Raw genomic sequence first — 22,474 nt, forward strand, 5'->3', positions numbered from 1 at the left:
AGTGCCCTAACTTTTGTTAACTTATCGACTTTTGGAAATTTCAAAATCATCAAATTAATAAAAGTCAGGGCGCTATTGTAGCAATATATTCTTGAGACCAAGTAGAGTAAAAAAGTCTAGTACCATTTTTTCTTCCGACAAACAACGAGATATCGTAAGTTAAATATTGAGAAAGTTTTCCTGAAATATCTCAAAAAATATTAGACAAATAAAAAAACGTTTCAGACAAAAATTGTTCAAATTAATTGATAAAAAAGTATGATATAATAAAAAATTCGGGTTTCCATTTAAGAAAAATAATGATCAGTGAATATTTTAAAAGTGGCGCCAACAACAAACAAACATAGTTATTTTATGTCCCCCTTGAAGCCATACAAACCATACTTTTGTCTGAAACATTTTTCCATATGTTCCATATTTTTCGAGATATTTACCTGCATTTAAATGGGACGGACACTCTGTACATAACAGTAAATTATGAGTTAGAGTTATTAATAAATAAAGAGTAAAGAAACATTTGCTAAAAATATATGATTAGTTTCCAGATCACTCTATATAAAATTACCTATAAAATAGTTGTGTTTTATAGTAGTATATAGTTTGTTGCTGTAGTTTATTGCTATGTTTATGGCTTCTCAAAATGTAGAAAATGACAATATTTCTATATTTTTATATTTTAGCAATTGTAATATAATTTTTATAATCTCTATTTATAATATCTCTTATATTATAATCTTTAATTTATAAATTATTTTCACCACTGTTATTGGTTACTTTCATAAATATGGTTACGAAATTATATTATATTTCATAAAAGAGAAAATAGATTTTTTGTTTTTATGTATATTTAGTATCACATAATTATATCTTACATTAACTTCATATAAAATGAGCATTGTAAGATGAGTATTTAAAGTTAAAGCCTTCTACACAATCTGTCCCAGATACGATGAGACTGGTTCCATCAAAGTTCTTAGCGCAACGATATCTATGAGTGAATGATGGTAGGTGAATGTTCTACCTTTCTTCTACTTAACCTCAAAATTTGAGCGAATTCGGTTGATATTTCACTGTGGTTTGACATTTTATGTAAAGTCACTTTGTGTACGTCGGTCGAAAAACCAACATGGAACATGTTTTAAATTGGGTAAAAGTGGTGCAGAAACGTACGAAACGATAAAAAATGTGTACGGGGATGAATGCATGTCCCGTGCACAGATTTTCCGTTAGTTTGGACGATTCCGTGACGGTCGTGAGGACCTTGCAGACGATGACCGAGCACCGCCGCCAAAAACCACTCGCAATGAAGAAAACATCGAGAAAGTCAAAGAAATTCTTCGAAGCGACCGCTGTGTGTCTGCGAGACTCATCGAAGAGGAAACTGGGATATCGAAAAGCACAGTCTATCGAATTTTGACCGAAGATTTGGGTAAACGGAAGGTTGCACGATAATGCACCAATCGCACAAAACCATCATGGTACGTGAATTCTTGACCAAAAAAGGCATCATTGTTATCGATCATCCACTGTATTCACCTGATTTGGCTCCGTGCGACTTCTGGCTATTTCCCAAACTGAAATTGACGATGAAAGGAAATCGTTTCGATACCATCCCGGTCATCCAAAAGACTTCGACCGCCATACTAAAGGCCATTCTAGCCGATGAGTATAAAAAATGTTTCGAAAAATTTGTTGAACGTTTCCAGCGCTGTATTGACTCAGAAGGAGACTATTTTGAATAAACAAGAATAAAAAATCAAAATAATAAACGCTTTGTATTTTTTTAGATCAGTCTCATTGGATCTGAGACAGACTGTATATATGTTATCTATGATGTCATAGCATACTCGTTTCTAGCTTCAAAATTTAACGTTTGTTCTTTTTTGAAGCATTTCCTGAACTAATAGATACTGCTGCAATAAGTTAGAGGGAAACATACAGAAAATATATATAGGATATACAAAAAGTATATTTTATTTTACTCTAACTTATCGCACTAATGTGCACTAATTCAGAAAATTCTTCGAACAGGAAGACTATTTATACTAAGGTTCCTTCCTGCACTTTATTTATTGTTACACACACATTTATTAACGCTATTAACATAACTTCAGTAAACTATATGGCTATACTGCTTTGTTCTACTTACAGCTCAGAAAATGCACGTATATAACTTTTCCTAAGAAAATATTCTATTCCGACTACAGAAAAATTCTATTTAAAAAATTCAACCTAAACTTGATAGCCCCTCCAAGCTTATGCTCAACGTCAAATAAATATCGGCGTTTGGTGCGTTTTTTAAAACTTTACAACTTTTATATGAAACATTTTGTTCTAAGATGTCTTGTTTTCGAGATATTTTACCGGTCCGGTACTTTTTTCACACCCTGTATAAAGTGCATATTTTTTTAAAAAGACAAATTCAGATGCCATCTTTATATTTTTTTTCATATTTCTGGTATAAAAGTTTTACTCCTGCGATGCATTAAAACATGCATTTTAAACGTGTAAAGGGATTTATAAAGAAGGATGTTAAAAAAGACCGATTTTCCGACTACAGGTAGAACCTAAAAATCGGGTATCATGGTTATCTATAAACTATATAAGATGCAGAAATAACGGCCCTTTTGGCTGAAGACCTGTGGAAAGGACCGTAAATCCATCAAAACTAGTGAAAAATACGTCATTCCATTGACCCGGAGACAACTATTCGGCGACATTGTCAGTCCAAGCAGTTTCTGGTTAGATAATTATCCAATAGTTTTCGAGATAGTTAATGGTTCGGGATCCCGACATTCAAGATGGCGGATCCAATATGGCGTTCCAGAATTGAGGAAAACCTGTATATAAGGTCCTCAAAAAGTCCGGAAATGCTAAAATATTTCGAAAAATATGAAAGATACAAAAAAATGTTTCATACAAAAGTTGTAAGACTTAAAAAGATCTATTTAGTAGTCATATCAGTTTGACCATAGGTGGCGTTGTTAAGGTCATACGAAGGTCAACTTTGTTTTTTTAAATGGAACCTCCTATTTTTTATTGGACATTCTTGTAGCTTATCTCGAGAGCTTTCCAAAACATTATATAATTTTTTAAAAAACACTAAAATAATTTTTTATTAAGTTCTTTCCGAGTTATGACGCTTGAAAGTTACAGTACCGCCGGCATTAGCATTACCCAAAGTGTACCGCGCGGAGGTGCGATCAGAGATGCTTCTCAGTCCACATATTCTAAAAACGAATTGCGCTCGCTCGTATCTCGTTCTTTGTTTCTTTTGTTTCTTTTTCCGATTATATCACATTTTTCTCTGAAAAATTTTGACCGAAAAAGAAAGAATATTGCCATTTATTTATCGAGGATTTGGTGACCATATTATATCATATCAAGAAGTAGCTAATCTATTCAATGTTACACCTGATCTCGATCCTATTTCTAAATCTACCGTTTGCAGAACAGTGACTCGTCTTTTTGAAACGGGAACAGTTAAGGACCGCTCTCGCAGCGAAAGGCCAAAATCCGCAATAAATGATGGTAAGATTTTGGATGTTCTCCAATCATTTCAGAAAAATCCTCATTTGTTCGTATCAAAAACTGATTTTTGGAAATTTCAAAATCATCAAATTAACAAAAATCAGGGTGCTATGGTAACAATATATTCTTAAGACTAAATAAAACAAGAAAGTCTAATACCACTTTTTCTTCCAACAAATAATTAGTGAGATATCGTAAGTTAAATATTGAAAAAGTTATTAAGTTTTGCTCAAATATTTCAAAAAATATTAGACAAATAAAAAAATGTTTTAGACAAAAGTTGTTCAAATTAACTAGTAGTAAAAAAAAATAGTGTAATAAAAAATAAGGGTTCCCATTTAAAAAACGTAAGTTGACCTTCAAATGACCTTGAAAATAGAGGTCAAGGTCAAAGTCAAGGTCATCATAAGGTCATCATAGATCCTTACACTTTTATTACTACACTTTTTTTACTACAACTTTTATTCAGATCATTTTCCTTGAAACTTCAATATTGAAAAGTTATTTTAGGTGGGACATTAAAATGGGACACCCTGTGTATACAGGGTGCGTACGGTATTTGAGGACACTCATATATGTGGATGTAATTTCTGGAGAACAATTTTGTTTGTTTTTTTTCTTGTCAGATCATCAATGGAGGACTATAAAATAACGCAAGAAATGAAGAGACATGCAGTTATCGTCGCTATATGCGCGAAACACACCGATTTAGAAATCTCCAATTTTCTCAATTGCGCCCGATCATTCGTACATAAAGTTCGTCGTGAATTGGAAGCATCAGCTGGCGATGAACTGTTGCAAAACGCAAAAAACATGAGGAACGTTCGGACACTACTAGAAATACACAATTTGTCAAACAAGTGCAAGAGATCGTTGACGAAAGCCCTTTAAAGTCTATGAGGGCCATTGCGAGGGACCTGAATGTTTCTGAGAGCCTAATCCGTCGAGTTGTCCACGAAGACCTCCGCTATACGTCCTGCATTATGCGCAGAGGACATTTTATGTCGGCACAAACTCGGGAACAGAGACTTATCCGAGGAAAACGTCTTTTGGACAAGCTTAAGCACGCTGAAGTTCCTAACATGTTGTGGTTTTCTCTGACGACAAAAATTTCGACCAAGACCAAAAAATCAATCGGAGAAATGACAGGTGGTTACGCTCACATCCTACAGAGGTTCCCTGTGTTATGCACACGAAGTTTCCAGCAACTGTCATGATTTTAGTTGTGAGCAACGAAGGACATGTTATGCCACCTCACTTCTTTCGTCAGGGGCTTCGGGTGAATACTGCCGCCTACATCGAGGTTTTAGAAACTGTTGTGAAACCTGGATTGATAGTATACGTGGGGACAGACCATATTCCAACAAGACTCTGCTCCTTCACACAAAGCCATGACGACACAAGATTGGATGACCAAAACTTTCTATGACCACATTACCCCAAACTTAGCCACCTAGCTCCCCAGACCTTAATCCCTTGGATTATTACGTATGGGGCGTAGTTGAGCGAGAGACCAATAAACATCTTCATAATAATATTTCATCACTGAAGGATGCTATAACAACAACAATGATCAAAATGAACAAAGAGCATTTGATTCGGGTATACAATCGTTTCCGATCCCGGATTGAGTCCGTTATTGTCGCTAATGGGGATTTTATTGAGTAATTGTATAGTCTAGGAGTCAATTAACGTCGTGTAAAAATTTAATGGAATTATAATAAATTTTGCAAAAAATATGAACAAATTAGTTTTAATGTCAATTTGTCCTCAAATACCGTACGCACCCTGTATATACGTAAGGTTCTGATATTTAAATTATTATATACAAATTTAATTTCTATATAACCTACAAAATTTAATATGAATATAAAAATTCATCCAAAAATTGAATAGTATTTAATCACATCCGTATTGAATCGTTCGTATTGAACCGAAACGAATTTGCTTATAAAGTGTATTCACTACAATTTTTAGTACATATTTATTCCAAAAACTACTTCTTGCGGGCGTGGATAAAACTAGACATAAAACTAGACATCTAAATTGCTCAAATATAAAATAAACAAGATTTATTGTAATTTAAAATATTTATTAATAAGTATTTAATATTATATTGGTAAAAGTGATGTTTCGGAAGCTCACCTTCAATGACCTTCTTCTTTAGATATGTTATAAAAGTCACCCTTCTGACTTCAAAAGTTTTTAACCATCGTTCATTGTTTATTAAAAAATTATTAACCAAAAGTTTCATAAATAAAGCGTATTTTTCCGCCACAGTATCGATATATAGGGTGTCTCATTTTAAATGATCCAGCTCAATATCTCGAAAACTAAACCCAATAGACAAAAATGTTTCAGATAAAAGTTGCTTGGCTCGAAGGGGGACATAAGATAGTGCCATTGATTTGACCTTGGATAGTTCTCTGAAGATTATGAAGGTCAATTCTTTAAATGAAACCCCTTATTTTTCATTACATATTCTTATAGCTCATCTCGAAAGCTCTCCAAAACATTATAACTAAGTTACTTTTCGTTAAATACTTGTTAAGTTATAAGGCTTGAAAGTTGCAATACAATAGATTGTCATTTGAATAACCATTCCTACATACATAACTTAAAAATTATAACCTAAAAATTTGTATATATAAAATTTAAAAATTAGGATAGTAGAATTGAATTGTAGTTGTTAACTCGAATGTGCTCAGTACTTAACGAAAAGTAACTTAGTTATAGTATTTTGGAAAGTTTTCGAGATGAGCTATAAGAATATGTAATGAAAAATAGGAGGTTCCATTTGAAAAATTGAAGGTGACCTTTATGTGACCTTCAGAGGACTATCAAAAGTCAAATCAATGGCACCATCTTATATCCCCTTTCAAGCCAAACAATGTTTGTCTGAAATATTTTTGTCTACTGGGTTTAGTTTTCGAGATATTGGGTTGGATCATTTAAAATGGGACATCCTATATATTGTTGTAACTTCCTTTTCCAGAATTTAATATAGCAGCAAGCGGATATACGATAATAAGTTTAGTGTGTTCTTTTAATAAAACAAATTAAGGAAGTTTTCTACATAGAAGCGCTGAGTGCTAAGAACAGGTAAAAGGTAAGATATTTGTTTTAAATAGTGTAAACATTGAAAAGTTAGACTTTATAAAGAATAGAATTCAAATATAAAGAGAAATGGGGTTAGATATGTATTAGAATTCAGAACTTGTCCATTGGAGAACTTCACTTGCTTAAGAAAATCAAGCTTTTCAGAGTGTTTTCTTACCAGGTGTACAAGTATGAAGTGCGAATTTGAGGCAACAGATGGTGCGCCAATGCAGCGTGGAGTATAAAAATTTTACATATATGCCATTTTGTTGTGCCATCAACAAGAGTCAATGTCCACAGTGATAAGTTGAAAAAGTGTTTGCATAGTATTGTTTTACTGTGTTCAATATGTCGAACTTTGTGTCAAATAAAGAGCATTCGCGGACAGCATTAATTTTTTGTTTTCATTTGAAGAAAACTGCTGCTAAATCATACCGATTACTTCGAGAAGCTTATGGTGAACATGATCCATCGCAAGATATGTGTGAACGATGGTTTTGACGTTTCAAAAGTGGTGATTTCGATGTTGCAGACAAGGAACACGGAAAACCGCCAAAAAAGTACGAAGATGTGGAATTGCAAGCATTATTGGACGAAGACGATTCATAAACACAAAAACAACTCGCAGAGCAATTGAATGTTAGTCAACAAGCTGTTTCCAATCGCCTACGAGAGATGGGAAAGATTCAGAAGGTCGGTAGATGGGTACCACATGAGCTAAACGAGAGGCAGATGGAAAGGCGCAAAACCACATCTGAAATGTTGCTCGAACGATACAAAAGAAAGTCGTTTTTACATCGTATCGTTACTGGGGATGAAAAGTGGATATATTTTGTGAATCCCAAGCGCAAAAAATCATGGGTAAACCCAAGCACACCATCCACATCAACCGCAAGACCGAATTGCTTTGGCAGGAAAACGATGCTCTGTGTTTGGTGGGACCAGAAAGGTGTTGTCTATTATGAGCCGTTATAGCCTGGTGAAACGGTTAATATCAAACGCTACCAACAACAATTGATCGATTTGAACCATTCGCTACTCGCAAAACGACCAGAATATCGACAAAGGCAACACAAGGTAATTTCCCTCCATGACAATGCTCCATCACATACGGCAAAACCGGTTCGTGACATGTTGGAAGCACTCAACTGGGAAGTGCTACCCCATGCGGCTTACTCACCAGACTTGGCTCCTTCCGATTATCACTTGTTTGCATCGATGGGCCACGCACTTGCTGAGCAGCGCTTTGGTTCGTTCGAAGATGTGGAAAAATGGATCGATGAATGGTTCGCAGCAAAAGAGGAAGATTTTTACTAGCGTGGTATCCACAAATTACCCGAAAGATGGGAAAAATGTGTAACTAGCAATGGAGCATATTTTAAGTAAACCACTTTTTATCATTCTTCCGAATTTAACGTGTTTTTCTTTGGAAAAAAATCCGCATTTCATACTTGTACACCTAGTATATCTAACTTAATATATGCTAAATTTCATTTAGCAGACGTTTTAACAATTTTTTTTTCTTTTTTGGTTCTGTCTTACCAAATTCGCTTCTTCTGTTATTATCATTTCAGCATTAGACACAATAAAATGCTTTGTCGAGATAACTGTTTTTAATCTGCCAACAATTCAGGTTCTGGTGAGGGAGGAGTGAAACAAGAAGGTAATAGAACAAAGATAGTAGTAAAAGAGACTAATTACAAAAAAAGGAAAGGACTAAAAAATAAAAAAAATATAACGAAAAACAAATTTGATGAAATGCATAAGGGAAAAAATAAGGGGAGGAGAAAGATGTGAATGAAAATAGAAATTAGGGAGTAATGACAAAGGCAGAGAAAAAAATTAGCTAAAGATAAAAAGAAAACAGAAGAGAATGCGGAAACAAAAGAATAAAAAAAAATTAATAGGGAATCAGTAAGAACAAAATTGAATGAACCAATATTGATAGAAGATATTAAGGAAAATAAATGATATTAAAATTGAGAATACAAAAAGAGAAGAGGAAAGAAGAAAAAATAAAAGGCTAAAAGAAAGGTTTCAAAATGAAAGAAGTAATGAGGACAAAACGAAGTAGATCACGCGCAAGCAAAATTTTTGTTCTTTTTTATAATATATATTTAAATTATTAAATTATCATATTTCTTTTCATGTATATGGTAATAAAATTAACAAGTTTCCTCTACAAAACGGTATTTAATTAATTTTGTTCGGCCTATTTGTTACTAGTGTAATAACCATTTATTTTCAACACATTCCCATTGGTCACCCTGTATAAAGTCAAAGAATGTATATTAAAAAGGCAAAGATGTACAATTGAGAAGCAACGAGAAATGTAATTATAATAAAAGGAGAAAAGTTACCGAAGAATTATTTATTTTTGATGGATGAAATACGTTAATAATAAGACCGTTTGTTGAATCAGTGGTTCAATATTTTATTACGGATATTGGAAAAACCAATGCTAAAAACCAAGAAAGTATATGGAGTGTATCGAGATATGTGTGTAGGATGTGGAGAAGAGGTCCATGGTAATTATGATAAAAAGAAGAAATGTCAACTGTAGTGAAAAACATAAAGCTAATAGTAAGAAATGCAAAGTATGTAAAAAATAAGAATAGATAATAAAATAAAGCAAAGAAAAAAGTAACTTCATTTGGAAAAAGATTGAATATAAAAAGAATGAAAGCAATAAGGGAAGAGCAAAAATTTACAGATGGAATTGGAAGTGATAAAAAAAAGCCAGAAAGAAAAAGAGGAAGACAAGAGGAAACAAGAAGTCGTAAACAAGAATAAAGAAATCAGCCAAAAAAGAGATGCAAGAATAGAGAATAGCAACAATGGAAAAATACAGAAAAAGAGAAAAAGATTAAAAGAAAAAACAATGAATACTAAAAAAATAAAGAAATGATTAAGGAAATTTGCGAAATATTAGATGTTTCGATTAATTTCCGCTGTTTGCATTTGGATGGCTCCAGCTGCAAATGTAGTGAACTGTGACAACTGGAACTCATACTATATTAAATTATTATATCAGGTTAAACGTTTTTCAATAGAATTCAGTCTACCTAAGTTTACTTTTTGCAAGTAGTGATATTAGTTTTAAATCAATTCAAAATAGAACGCAATAAGTTGTTTTTTCAATATGTTCTCGTCCACTATTTTGATATAAAGAAAACTATAGCTGAAGCACATCGAATATTAGTGCAAACTTATGGTGACTCTGCTCCATCAGAAACAACATGTAGAGATTGGTTTCAACGATTTAAAAATGGTGATTTTAATGTGAAAGACAAGGAACACTCAAGGAAGGTCAGCTAAAATGTTTGAAAACACCGAACTGCAAACATTATTGGACCAAAATCAATCTCAAACACTTAAGAAATTGGTTGAGAGTGTTGCAGCTTCGACAGTTTTTGACCGTTTACCGGCAATAGGAAAAATTTAAAAGGAACGAAAATGAGTGCTATATGAACTGACCGAAGCGAACATGCTGAACCGTGTATCCATTGCCACTGCTCTAATTGCCAGGCAGAAAAAAAGAGTTTTTTGTACCGGATTGTCACTGGTAATGAAAACTGGATCCATTACAATCTTTTTTGACAATCTTAAACGCAAAGATTATAAGTACATCCAACCAACCAATAGGTAATCCAACTACCCACATCGGCATCAAAACGCAATATTCATAGTCATAAGACATTGCTCTGTATTTGATGGGATCATGAAGATGTTGTGTATTATGAGCTCTTAAAACCGAATGAAACTGTTACAACTGACCGGACAACAATTATATAGTTTGAAGTTAACATTGAATTAAAAGCGACCATAAAAACGCACACAACAAAAGAAGTGATTCTGTTGCACGACAATGCCCGACCACATGTTGCAAAAGTCGTCAAGAAAACGCTGACAGAACTGAAATGAATGGAAAATTCTTCCGCATGCCGCGTATTCTCCAGACCTGGCCCCGTTTGATCTTGTTCCGCTCAATGCAGCATGGCCTTCAAGACACACGCTTTTGAAATTATGAAGAAGTCCGAAAGTGAGTGAATAAATGGATTATTGCTTCAAAACCTGAGTCGCCGCGAAATTTATCTTTTACCAGAATGATGGAAAAGAGTAATACAAAACGATGGAAAATATTTTGATTGATTAGTCAATTCATTTTGTAAATGAATAAATGTGTTTTTCAAATAAAAAACAGCGAAAATTAACCGAAACACCTAATAGATAGAGGAAAGGATGGATAAAAAAAAAAAGAAGCATTTTAAAGATAATGATAAAAATATTGGAAGAAAAGAGAAACTCACAAAAAATAAAGACAAAAATAAAAGAAAGAATCATAAAAATAGAAAAGGCAATACAGAAAGCAAAAAATTAGATGATAACTAATATTGGAGTAATATAATATACTTGAAGAAATCAAAAGGAAATGAACAGCCAGAATGAAAAAGAAATGGAAGATCAAGAAGATGAGAGGAAAGATAAAGAGGAGAGAAAAATAAAAAAATAATAGAGCTGTTAACACGGAATTGCAAAAAATGGAAAAATAGGGAAACAGAGTTAGGTAAAAAACTGAAAGAATTAGAAATAAAAAGCATTAAAAATAAAAATATTTACAAAGACGAAGTTGAAAGAAGAAGTTAAGATTGCAATAGCATGATATATAATAGTGACAGAGAGAGAGGAGGGAATGACGAAAGAAGAAGGAGAGCGAGAGAGAGGGTGAAAGGAAAATTTAGAAAATTTTAAAGAATACAGAAGAATAAAGAATGTAGTAAGAAAAATAATTAAAAGAAAGAGAAAAGATAAATTCATAGAGTTTGTCAAGGGAATTAATAAATATATAAATATAAAGTAGGGAAATGGGAAATAATGAATTATTTATAACTCTGTTACCGTTATCATTACTTTTTTCTATAAGGATTTGGTAACGGCGTTGCTTATTATTATATGTAACGAAAAAGTAACAACGTTACATTTTGTTTCGTATCGAGTAACGAAATTGACCGTTACTTTTATTGTTATTTTTTAATATTCAATGATACATCTTGTTCAAGAAATACTTTGTTTTAATTGTTACATTTGCAGCATGTCACTAGAAACTATGTATAAAGTTTAAAAGGAGCTACAAGAACATACAACATCTTTTCATAGAAATAAATCTTTAAGGTTATTCCAAAATCAACTTGTTTCATTTAAATTAAATTTTCTACCTTTTATTGTAGCATATTATTGTAGCTTATTTCGAGAGCTTTATAAAACACTATAATGAAGTATTTTTTCATTAATTACTTTTCGAGTTATGAGACTCGGAAATTACAATACCGCCAGATTAGGATTTAAAAAATTAAGTATACCGCGTGGAGGTTGCATGGAGGAATATAGAAAAAAATCTAGGACAAAAACAATAAAACAAAGCATTCTGGAAAGCGAATGAAAGGGAAAAGATTATTAATGAAAATGTTTTGATGAAGAGATGTAGAAATTGTGATATAATATAAAAATATAATATAAAAAACAATAACAGGTCTCACCACAATGATAAATAGAATTAGAGTGAATCATTATATTCATTCATGAATCATTATAATTTGGACGAATTCCTCAGAAGAAAATTCTTCAGAAGGATGTATAAACATGAGATGCGACTGTGTAGCAGAGAAAAAAGACATCAATCGTGTGCTATTTAGCTATAAGAAATACAGGGAAAAGAGTTTATAATTAAAAAAATAGGAAAGGAAAAAAGTAAATTTGGGATATTATATACACATAGGATATAGATAGAATGATTTAATAAAATGACTGGGAGATGTTAAAGATTATTTTTCAGTATCTAAAGAAAACAGAAAAAGGGAAACATATATAATAAAAATTAAAAATAAGATATAAGATTAAAAGACGGGATTAAGAAGAAAGACAAATATATATGTTGCAAGAAAATAGTAAAAAGGAGTAAAATATCTATTTGCCGCAAATATGCTCGAGAAAGACTGATACCGTAATGAAAAATCATTAAAAGAAAAAAAATATATACTACTCAAAACAATTAGGGGAACGCTTTAAAACTTGCAAAATTTGATGGTTTTTAAAAAGCCATATTTCCAGCTTGGGGAGGTCGTAGAACAATGTTGCAGGACGCATTTTAACGGGCGAAGCCTTGACTTTAAAGAGGCTAAGGTTTCATTATTCGTTTCATCGAACTGTTTTTCTTGTGAGGCCCAAAATCGGGTCGTGAAAAAATTGTAGAAATTTCATGATTTTGTAGCCATGCACGAATAAAGCAGGGATGGAAATAAAAATGGCACCACACTCGCTTTGAAGTGGGAAACTTCCCCTTTGAAACGCCGCAAGGAACATTGTTCTATCATACCTTGGAGCCGAGTTGTCGCATTTCAAACTCATCCCTGGATTTTGCAAGATTTTTAGTAACACCGTAGGCATTCGCATTATCCGATGTGCACCACGCACAGGGAAGGTTGCTTGGTCGGATTTTGCGCATCATGTGTATGATGTATGTGTACGTTAATATGAAGTGTGCGTGTGTGTGTGTGTGTGTGCGCGCGCGTGTGCGTGTATGTGTGTCAGCAGAGATAAGGACCCTCTTCTATTAAAGCGATTACTTGCGCTACTTCATTTTCGCTAAGATGTTTCATTTTTATGTATGTAAATTGTACTATTTAAGGTCAATTACCTGAAAACACATCTAACAAGTAAAAGGAAATTTTTACACTAGTAAACTTGCATCACATCAACTCGCAAATCTGTAATAGACTCTAACCCGAGAAACACAATTTATGTATCTACATTGTATATATGCATGTATAAAAATGAGACATCTCAGCGAAAATGAAGTAGCGCAAGTAATCGCTTTAATAGAAGATGGTAAATCTCAGCGATACGTTGCTCACAGATTTAATGTGAGTCGATTTGTCGTAGCTCATGCTTGAACACGCTATCAAGAGACTGGCAGCTATCAACGAAGAAGAGGCCACGGTCGTAGACGTGTGACATCTATTCGGGAAAACCGTCAAATTGTTAACACGATTCTAAGAGAATGTACAGTAACAGCTAATTACATCAGAGCCAATTTGTTTCCAAATCGGTCCATAAGTGAACAGACCATCCGAAATCGCTTGAGAAAAGCTGACCTTAAATCGCGTAACAGAGCGCGTGTTCTAATGTTAACGGTTATCCATTAACGAGTTCGTTTCGAATATGCCAAAACTCACATCGTCTGGATTCAGAGACAGTAGAGTCAAGTTCTTTTTACGGATGAGTCCCGCTTTTACCTTTTTAATAATGATAGACGAATTCGTGTCTGGCGTCGACGTGGAGATTCGACTGTGCCTGTGTCGCACCAGTTCGAGCGTTTAATGGAGGCTCGGTAATGATTTGGGCAGGGGTCAGGAGAACCCAACGGATAAACTTAGTGGTGATACCACCTCCGGGCATGACAGCAGTCCGAAATATCAATGAGATTTTGCGTCCATATATTTTACCATTTCGGGAAAGAATTAGAGATCAATTTATCTTGATGCACGACAACGCTCGTCCACATACCGTTGCGTTGACAAGGGAATTTTTGCAGAACCGCGACATCACTGTTCTTGATCACCCAGTGATGACCCCAGACTTAAATCCCATAGAACACATTTGGAATTTGATGGGTTGTGAGTTAAGAAATCGCCCAAGACAGCTAACAACTTTAACTGAATTGGAAAACGTCCTTCAGGAGATCTGGGAGGAAATTCCTCAAGGTGAAATCAGCAGGTGCATCAATATGAGAGATAGACTAAATAAGATGATTAACCGAAGAGGCGGCAGCATCCCATTTTAAATTAATAGCACAAGCGCGCACGCACAAACACACACACACACATACATACATACATACAGCAGAGAAGATTTGGAGTTGTTAACTACCGCGGAAGTGACGAACTATGAGGTCCTTATCTCTGCTGACATATACATACACATCACGCACACTTCATATTAACGTACACATACACCATACACATGATGTGCAAAATCCGACCGAGCAACCTCCTCTGTGCGTTGTGCACATCGGATAACGCGAATGCCTGCGGTGTTGCTAAAAATCTTGCAAAATGTAGGGATGAGTTTGAAATGCGACAATTCAGTTCCAAGGTATGATAGAACAATGTTCCTTGCGGCGTTTTAAAGGGGAAGTTTCTTACTTCAAAGCGAGTGTGGTGCCATTTTTATTTCCATCCCTGCTTTATTCGTACATGGCTACAAAATCATGAAATTTCCACAATTTTTTCACGAGCTTCACGACCGATTTTGGGCCTCATAAGAAAAAGTTCGATGAAACGAATAATGAAACCTTAGCCTCTTTAAAGTCGAGACTTCACCCGTTAAAATGCGCCCTGCAACATTGTTCTACGACCTCCCCAAGCTGAAATATGGCTTCTTAAAAACCATCAAATTTTACAAGTTTTAAAGCGCTCCCTTAATTGTTTTGAGAGGCCTGTATATCTTTGTGTACACTGAAAAGCAAAACGGTTTCGAAAGTTTTTTTTCTAGTCACATTAATCTGTGTAGTTGTGAATTTAAGAATCACTGCTTAATCAAACAGCGCAAAAACAAAAGATTGCGGAACTCCTCTCTCTCCCTCCCCCCCCTCTCTCTCTCTTACGTAAGTGATTCTCAAATTCATAACCTCACGGATTAACCATGTCACTAGAAAAAAAAAAAAACTGTCGAAACCGTTTTGCTTTCCAGTGTGTAGTTTCTCAATAAGGAAAATTACTTTAATGAAGCTTTGTTGATGGATAACTTCACACTGTAAAGAAATGTCATCAAAATATTTTATCAAAAAAATTTTTATCAAAAAAATATACATATAAGTATACATAATGGATTAAGTTAGGTTATATATTTTGAAGATTCAAAGGGATTCCACCCCCGTATATATACGTGTAATGTTTATCACATTTAATATACAATATGACGGGAAAGTGTGCTTTATTTGTAAAACTTTTTGTTGATAACTTGTTTTTTAATAAACAATGAGCAACGGCTAAAACTTTTTAAAGACTACTCAGGAGGGTGGCTTCTACAGGATGATGGTAACTTATTATGTAGCCACAACCAATGGAGACGTAGAATTAATTAAAAAAAACATAAAAGTCCCATAGTTTTACGATATTAAAAAAATACAGTTTCATAACATACAGGGTATATATCTAAAAGTATGTTACAAATTTTAGAGGCGTATTCTAGGGGTCAAAATAAGAAAAGAAGTTCCTATAAACATGAGTCCAAAAATGCTTTCCCTCCGAGTTATAGCCCCCTAAAGTTGGCTGGGGGGGGGGGGAAGATCGTCAAAATTTTGCACAGTGTAATAATTAATAATGATCTCGGTAGTGACTTTCATTTTATGTGATTTTGACAATTTAATCCGATTTTGAGGGGAGATATGGAGGGGTGCTAATTTTCAAATGGCCATATTCTTTTATTTTTCGTCGTATCGAAAAATGAATGAAACCATATGATTCAGGAGAAAAAAACGTTCAAAAAGCTATTCCTAAAATTTGCGACCGTCGGTTCTACGCGTCTCAGTACCGGAGTAACACAGTTAGAATTTTAAGAGCCGCGGATAGCTCGAATTACGCGTTATGTATCGTTCGCATTGTTGATTTCGCACTGCCGAACTCACGCCTGGCACGTGGTCGATTGTGAAAAAAAAACTTATTTCTTTTTGTTTTCTGTTTGTTTACTTCTTTTCTCCGCTATTCCGATACTAAAACGCATAGAATCGACGGCCGCGAATTTTAGGAATAGTTTTTTGAACGTTTTTTTCTCTTGAATCATATGGTTTCATTCATTTTTCGATACGACGAAAAATAAAAGAATATGGCCATTTGAAAATTAGCACCCCTTCCATATCTTCCCTCAAAATCGGACTAAATTGTCAAAATCACATAAAATGAAGGTCACTACCGAGATCACTATTAATTATTACGCTGTGCAAAATTTTGACGATCTTCCCCCCCCCCCAATTTTAGGGGGCTATAACTTAGAAGGAAAGCATTTTTGGACTCATATTTATAGGAACTTCTTTTCTTATTTTGACCCCTAGAATACGCCCTTAAAATTTGTAACATATTTTTGGATACACCCTATATATTATGAAACTGCATTGTTTTCATGTATACATTATACACGTGTATCTGTACATGTGCTACAGTTTGGATATCATTAAATCTCCAAACGAAAATTCATCGCCCCAGAACGAAGTTTTATCGCCCAATTTCTCTATTACTATTAATGTCAAAACTTTATGAAAGGTTATTACTAAAATGGCTTAAGCTCATAATTGAGGAAAAACAACTAATTCCAGCTCATCAGTTTGGATTTAGAAGTAAGCACTCGACTATTGAACAGGTGCACAAAATAGTTAATCTAATAAAAAAACCCTAGAAGAAAAAAAGGTTTGTTCTGCGGTCTTCTTAGACGCGGCACAAGCTTTCGATAGAATATAGCATGAAAGATTGATAAATAAACTAAATCATCTATCTACCAGGTCTGTAAATATGAAACCGGAATTTGCCCATAGATAGCCCTAGCTGTCAATGTCAATGTAGTTACCGTCAAACCGCGTTATTGGCGCCATTTCCATTTGTTGACATCTGACAAAGATTTTCAACTCATAACAATACAAGTTTCATACAACAGCATAGTTTGAAATAGCGTTGAACATGTCGAATTTTGTGCCTGGAAGCTACGATTTGCGGACAGCATTGATTTTCTCTTACCATTTGAAGAAAACTGCTGCAGAATCGCATCGAATGCTTGTCGAAGCTTACGGTGAGCATGCTCTTGGAAAATCACAGTGCTTTGAGTGGTTTAAAAAATTCAAACGTGGCGATTTTGGCGAAACGAAGAACGTGGAAGATCACCGAAAAAGTTTGAAGACAGCGAATTACAAGCATTGTTGGATGAGGATGATGCTCAAACGCAACAACAACTCGCGGATCAATTAAATGTGACATGAGAAGCCGTCTCCATACGTTTGAAAGCCATGGGAAAGCTCCAGAAGATGGGAAAATGGGTTTCACATGAACTAAATGAAAGACAGCAGAAAAACCGAAAAACCACTTGCAAAATGCTGCTCGCCAGGTACAAAAGAAAGTCATTTCTCCATCGAATTGTGACTGGCGATGAGAAGTGGATATATTTTGAGAATCCTAAGCATAAAAAATCATGGGTAACTCCAGGCGAACCATCGACATCGACTGCAAGGCAAATCGCTATGGACGGAAGACAATGCTCTGTGCTTGGTGGGATCAGAAGGGTGTGATCTATTATGAGCTGGTAAAACCTGGCGAAACCGTTCATACTGAACGCTACCAACAACAAATGATCGATTTGAATCAAGCTTTGCGTGAAAAACGACCAGAATATCAAAAAAGGCAACACAAAGTGATTTTGTTTCATGATAATGCACCATCACACACAGCAAAACTGGTCAAGGAAACGATTGAGGCGTTTAGTTGGAAAATACTTTCGCATGCGGCTTACTCACCAGACTTAGCTCCGTCCGATTACTACTTATTTGCATCGATGGGACATGCACTTGTTGAGCAGCGCATCACTTCTTACGAAAATGTACGAAAATAACTCGATAACTGGTTTGCCTCAAAAGAGCAACAGTTTTTTTGGCGTGGCATGCACAAATTGTCAGACAGGTGGGAAAAATGTATAGCTAGCGATGGGCAATACTTCGAATAAAATATTTTTTATCATTTTCATACAATAAACATATATTTTCTATACAAAAATTCCGGTTTCATATTTACATTCCTGGTAAGCACTTCGCTAATATTATCCAGTCCTATTTCTCAGATAGACTTTTCCGTATAAAATATGAGAATGAATACTCTAAACTATAGGAAATTAAAGCGGGTGTACTGCAAGGAAGTATATTGGGGCCTATTTTATACCTCATATACTGGTCAACTTACGTGCGACTTACCGTAATCTAAACTAATCATGGTTGCAACCTTTACTGGCAATGCTGCCGTATTGGCAGTTGACAATAGCATTGCGAAAGCAACTAGGAAAATGCAAGAAGCTCTAGATAAAATAAACATTTGGACTAAAAATTGGAGAATTAAACTCAATGAGAATAAATCTACATATGTTAACTTCACAAATAAAAAAGTTAAACCTCTAATATTATTATGTGTACAAATGAATAATCCAATTTTTTCAGATACATTCAAGGTTTATTTTAAAAGAAAGTAAATTAAATTGTTCAATCAAAATATTTGCCGTTGCTTTCTATAACTTTAAGCCATCTTTCAGGCAGCTGATGAATTCCATCTCGGAAAAATGTTACGTCTTTGGACACGATAAAGTCGCCAAGCCATTTTTGAATCTCATCCGCTGATTGGAAGTGCATATCGGACAAAGCCTGTTGCATCGACAGGAGCAAGTGATAATCGGATGGAGCGATGTCTGGTGAATACGCCGGGTACTGCAAGACGTCCCAGCCAAGACTCATTATGGTGTCTTTTGTATTGAATCAATGTGTGGAAGCAATGTGTGGCCTGGCGTTGTCATGCAACAATTTCACTGGACGTTCTCCTTTGCCAGTATACGGCCAGTATACGGGCGTTTTCGTTCCAATTCTTGACTCAAGCAGATTAATTGACATTGGTAGCAGTCCGCAGTAACTGTAAAGTCACCCGGTTCCAACAACTCATAATAAAGCACGCCCTTGATATCCCACCAAATGCAGAGAAAAATCTTCTTTTCGAAACGATTGGGTTTTGCGACCGATTTTGATGATTCGCCGGGATTTACCTATTACTTTCTGCGTTTCGGATTGTCATAGAGTATCCATTTCTCATCGCCCGTGACGATTTTCCACAAGAAAGACTTTCGACGCTGCTTATTGAGAAGAGAAAGACATGCTGCCACTCGTTGATTTTTGTTGGTTTCAGTGAGTTCATGCGGAACCCATTTTCCTTCTTTCTGGATCTTTCCCATCTCATGTAGGCGTTTGGAAATCGTTTGCTGCGTTACTCCCAACTGTTTTGCAAGCTCTTTTTGTGTTTGTGCCGAATTCTCAGCGAGCAGTTGTTCCAAATCATCATTATCGCACTTCGGAGGGCCTCTAGGGCGTTGTTTGTCGATTAGACTGAAATTACCGCTTTTAAACTGCTTAAACCAAAATGCGCACACATCGTACGATACAACACCTTCGCCGAGAAAGGAACAAATCGATTCGCACGCTCTTGCAGCATTTTTTCTTTGTTAGAATTCGTAAAGAATGCAGTGTCGGATATGCACCTTATCTGTTGCCATTTTCGACTGTACTGAACTGAATACTTTTAAAGGTTATGTTGGACCTTTCGCCAAACTATATGTTCTTTTTAATAGCTATATGTCAACATTGCATAATCACAAAAGAGCGAGAAAATTTATTCAATTTAAAATTGATTTCATAACTGCTTAAAATAATTTGGATTATTCATTTGTACACCTAATAAAACTAAACGACAACACTACTCCTTATGCCAACTCAGCGAAATATCTCGGAATAAACATTGATACAAAATTACGATGGAAAGAACATATAAAAAAGAAACTAGACGAAATTAGACAAATACAAAGAAAATGTACTGGCTAATAGGATCTAGGTTTGAATTAACAGTGTACAATAAACTACTTTTATATAATCAAGTCATCAAACCGATTTGGATATATGGCATTGAACTCTGGGGTTGTGCTAGCAAAAGTAATATAAATAAAATTCAGACATGTCAAAATAAAATATTACGTGAGATCCTCAGAGCCCTGTAATATATTAGAAACAAGGATATACACAGGGACCTGAATATCTCCACTGTTAAAGAAGAAATTAAGAAGATTGCATAGAGACACAAAGATAAGCTGTAGAAACACATGAACACTGAAGCGCGACGCCTCCTCGACACTCATGGGCTGACTAGGAGACTGAAGAGGATTAAATCTTTCGACTTGCCTGAATAGGTGCAATATTAATCAAAAGTGTTAAGAGAACGTATACTCTACATAGGCTAAATAAAAATTACTGGTTAGCCGAATTACTGACTAGTTGTAACATTAGTTATAAATAAAGTAAAAATTAAGTACTTTCATATTATGAGGCTTCAAAGTTATACATCTAATGATGACCTTGATTTTGATCAAGGAATCAAATTTGCATTGAAAATCAGTTGATGGTCAATTCCACCTCATATATGGCGGTGACGACCCTGGCCGACCTCCCCCCCCTTCCTGGAGCTCCTAGCGCACGAGCATTATGTTGTTTACTAGCCTGTTAAGGAGCTTCTCAAAGCGGAGGAGGTAATGTCGGTCAGGGACATTGCGGCCCTTAGGTCCCAGACTAGAGCCCGAGTAATGGAGCGGTGGGCGAGCATGCTATCCGACTCCCGCGTATTCCGCACAGCGGTGCGACCTCGTCGAGTGGGCGAGCAAGTCCATTCGTCGAGTGGACGCGGGCTGACGTTCCACCTGGTGTAGGTACTGACAAGCCTACGACAAGAAAACGATTGTTTCGGCCGGCACCGGATCTGGAAGAAGCCAACAGCCAGGTGCCACCGCTGCCCGGAGCCTTAGGACAACACAGAACACGTTAGAAATATGCCCCGCATAGATCCCAGCAGCGCCGTGTCCTCGCCTGTGCAGTCGAAGGCGAGGATCCAGACCTCTCCCTTCCGGTCCTTTTCAGAGCTATGCTCAGAAGGGAAGAGGTCTGGTTGGCGACGGTCTCCTTTGCGGGGGACGTCATGTCCCGCAAGGAGACCGCCGAGTGTGAGTGTCGTCCTCGTTGAGCTCGACAAGACAGGTAACGCTCCCCACAGGACAGTGACCCTGGGGTCGCACCAGATGAGGCCTCAGAGGCGCCCTCTCCCTCCAGGGCTCGCCTCCATACGCCGACGGGGGGGGGGGGTATCGGCCATAGGGAAAAAAGGGATCACCCTCCCCTGATAAGGCCGACCTCCTTCGCATGTCGGATTAGAAGGCAAGGGGAATGGTCAACCCGGTTGGGATCGGATCCCACTTTCCATCCCTCTCAACGAGGGGTACTGAGAGAGGATGGGTGTCTGCCCTCTCCCTTTCACAAAATATGCGGTTAACTTAACTGATGTTAAGAAATAACCTGATGAGTTAAATAAAAGTCAACATAAAAATCCATTTAACTTTTACAAAACGCAGTAAGATTTCACAGACATGAAAACTAGTTTCGAAAAAGTTGGATGTAATTTGTATATATGTAAATAGAGTTCCACTCAAAAATATAGTTCGTATGACCAAGAATTACACTTTTCAACATGAAGCAATTACAAGACCTTAAGCTTTTGATTCAATATGTATATAAATCAAGTCTTGATTATGCATAATAAAATGAAATACCAGCTGAGAAGGATGCTAGTCACTAGCAATTATGTAAAATTTTGACAGAATGTTTATCAATTACATAAGATATAATAGGCTTTAATTATTTCTTAACATGAGTTAAATTAACCGTGTATTTTGCAATAGCAACATTGCAGAGGGTAGAGAATTATTTTCGAAGTCAGGTAAAGGAGGATGTTAAAAAAGTGTCGATTTTGGCCTCCAAAGGAAAAATGAAGGGACCTTGAAAAATCATTGTTTAGGTCCTCAGATGACAAGGAATAACAATCATTTATCCGAGTGGTGGGAACATTGCAAGAATGGCTTTAATATAGTAAAAATGCTACTAATCAAAAACTTGCAATTACTGATTATTTTAGGCGAGTCACACCTCCGTATGGTTCCTTATAAGTCACTCCTATAACGA

At 35.7% G+C, this 22,474-nt stretch overlaps 1 protein-coding gene across 3 annotated transcripts in view; it reads right to left on the minus strand.

Moving 5' to 3' along the window:
- The window catches only part of Vav (Vav guanine nucleotide exchange factor), an 82,523-nt gene that overhangs the window by 1,522 nt on the left and 58,527 nt on the right, over positions 1–22,474 (minus strand). The window lies entirely within an intron of this gene.

This window comes from Harpegnathos saltator, unplaced genomic scaffold (genome assembly GCF_003227715.2).
Source record: "Harpegnathos saltator strain DR-91 unplaced genomic scaffold, Hsal_v8.6 scaffold628, whole genome shotgun sequence".
Lineage (NCBI taxonomy): Eukaryota > Metazoa > Arthropoda > Insecta > Hymenoptera > Formicidae > Harpegnathos > Harpegnathos saltator.